The sequence below is a fragment of the Mauremys mutica genome, chromosome 6 (genome assembly GCF_020497125.1).
Source record: "Mauremys mutica isolate MM-2020 ecotype Southern chromosome 6, ASM2049712v1, whole genome shotgun sequence".
In the NCBI taxonomy this organism is placed as follows: domain Eukaryota; kingdom Metazoa; phylum Chordata; order Testudines; family Geoemydidae; genus Mauremys; species Mauremys mutica.
This window is the reverse complement of record NC_059077.1, coordinates 52287123-52289529: the sequence shown is the minus strand read 5'-3', so window position 1 is coordinate 52289529 and position 2407 is coordinate 52287123. Positions and strand designations below refer to the sequence as shown.

General features: G+C 43.1%; 1 long non-coding RNA gene across 1 annotated transcript; it reads left to right on the top strand.

Annotated features, from left to right (window-relative positions):
• Window positions 1–201: 201 nt before the first annotated feature.
• LOC123372470 lies at window positions 202–2091 on the top strand. The gene is made up of 3 exons (XR_006580306.1): window positions 202–266; window positions 951–1035; window positions 1732–2091. It is a non-coding gene; the product is annotated as an uncharacterized LOC123372470 (long non-coding RNA).
• Window positions 2092–2407: the final 316 nt, after the last annotated feature.

The window sequence follows — 2407 nt, the reverse complement described above, 5'->3', positions numbered from 1 at the left end:
CAGCATTGGAGAGCGGACACACCTGATGCAGATTTTAGTGATCATGGAATCTCTCTGTAGGAGGAAACACAAGCACATCATCATGCTCACCTGAGATGACTAGCAGTGACCCAGAACTTTCCTATGAGGAAAGCTTCATTTGTGGACCTGTATGAGGAGCTTCCTTTGACCCTTCAGTGTGAGAACATGTAGATGAGAGGGGTTATATCAGTCCAGAATTGGGTTGCTATTGCCATCTGGAAGCTGGCTACCTCAGATTGCTACAGGTAGGTGGCTAATCAGTTTGGCACTGGAAGGTCAACAGTTGGTGCAGCGGTGATGGATATTTGCAAGGCAATTATTGTTTTGGTACATCCATGGTTGGTGATGATAGTGTCCCCAAAATAATAGTGGGCTTTGAGCAAATGGGCTTCCCAGACTGGTACTTCCTTCAAGGTGCACAAGATTATATGGTATTTCCAGTCTGGAAGCAGGGAGTACTTAGGTTTTGAGAAAATATGTTTCAGGGGAATTCTGGGAAGGTATTGGAGGATGTGAGTGACTTAGGTCTGCATCCATACTGTGAGTGGTCATGTTAGCACCATTTGGGCTATAGTCCATCATGTCTTACAGACCAGCTAGACTGAATTTAAAGCAGCATCACACTCAAGTGATAGGATTTTATGTGTGAGAGTCAAGTTAGGACAACACTCAGGTAAAGACCTGAGTTAACTTTGCAGTGAAGACATGCCCTAAATTAGGCTGATCTTTTCTCATAGGCCTTTCTGGCCTTTTATGCCAGAAGGGTTAAGGACGTGACAGAGATTATATATGAGATTTTCTCAGTATCACTCTCTCTCCAGCACTCACGGTTGGCCTTGGTCAACAGCAGACTCACCATCTACAAGGAGCCCTTATAATTTGGTTAATCTTTGGGGCTGATATGAGGATCCCTGCTCTTATGATTTCAGGGGGACACATATGACCTGAGTCAACATTATCAGAGCTCTCCAGCTATGCTCATGAAATCCTTTCAGGACATGCTATGGATGTGAGGTGAGTCTTCTTCATCCAATTTCAGGGGAGCAGGGCACACAATTTGAAAGATAATTGCTCTCTGACCAGATAGCTAGGTCACCACAGGGAGTTAGCATAGGAGAAAGGCAACATTAGGAAGCAAGCAGGCCTGAAAAAGGCAAAGAGCAGATACCTAACAGGTACACAGTGTAGTAAAAGCACCAGACAGCAGTGTAGCCAAAAGCCAGCACCACTTCTCAAAGCACACAAAAATTAAGGACTAAATTTTAAAACTAGAAGGCCCACATTCTACACATGAGAAAAGTAGACCTGATTCTCCACTGCCTTGCACCTTGTCAAATCTTTTATAAATGTGCACATTCTGATTTGATATTGTTCTCAACCCTCTTTTCAATGAGTTTGCACAAGTGTAAATAACCCAGCCTGATCCAAGCATCAGGGCAGGCTTTTTTTCTACTGTCCTCTCTAGTTAGATTCAAAACATGCACTCCCTTTAAAAAGTGTGCATCAGCCTCTGCTAGAATGTATGGTTCTGTGATGAATAAACAACCCAAACCCAGACATAGTCTAATCTTTCCCCTCTCATAGGTTGATTTTCTACAGTGTTTTTGTTTGTGATGTCAGCATTTAGACTCCTTTCTTTTTCTAGTGTTCAGCTTATTGTTTGGTTTTTTTGTCCAACTTAACACTTCATTTTACATGTGTTGTTTGTAGGACAGCATCTAGGGAAGTTCAATGAAAAGGAAGAGAAAAAAAACAGAGACCAATCAGGTGTCAATCAGATTCTCGGCAAGCAACTTAAAAGCTGGCTTAAGTGGACATTTGAGGACACATTCTTCCTCCCAGCCTCTAACAAAGATGTAATGGTTGAGAAAAAAACAGATATGGCTGTAGTGTTCCCACCTGCAGGGACAGCCTTTTCTATATCATCCCTGAGACTGATCTCAATCATTTTTTGTGACCTACCCAGCAACTGGAGGCCTGATCATCTGGGAGACTTTTGGTTGTTCCCCCCAGATGAACTGAGCAACAAACAGCCAACCCTAACTGGCCATGTGATTCAGTCCAGTTGGCATCCCCATTGATATAGATCCTTAAAATCCAGAAATGAGAGGAGTGTTAGTCATTTTAATTGCCAAGTAATTGTTAGGTGACTGAATAAGATCCAATTCTGCTTTTATAAATGTGGTATGTCTGCTTCCAACTTCATGCCACTTTCATTCAGTGATTTGAAGGATCACCCGCACAGGTCCCCTCGCTGCGGTCTCATTGCTTTGTGTTACTTGTCCAGGGCAAAGTACCCAAAGCTGACAGCTGACCATGAAAGCAGCGCCTCAGTGTATGAAAATGCTCCAGTGCTGCAGAGCTGGTGTAATGGCTTCTCCATCTT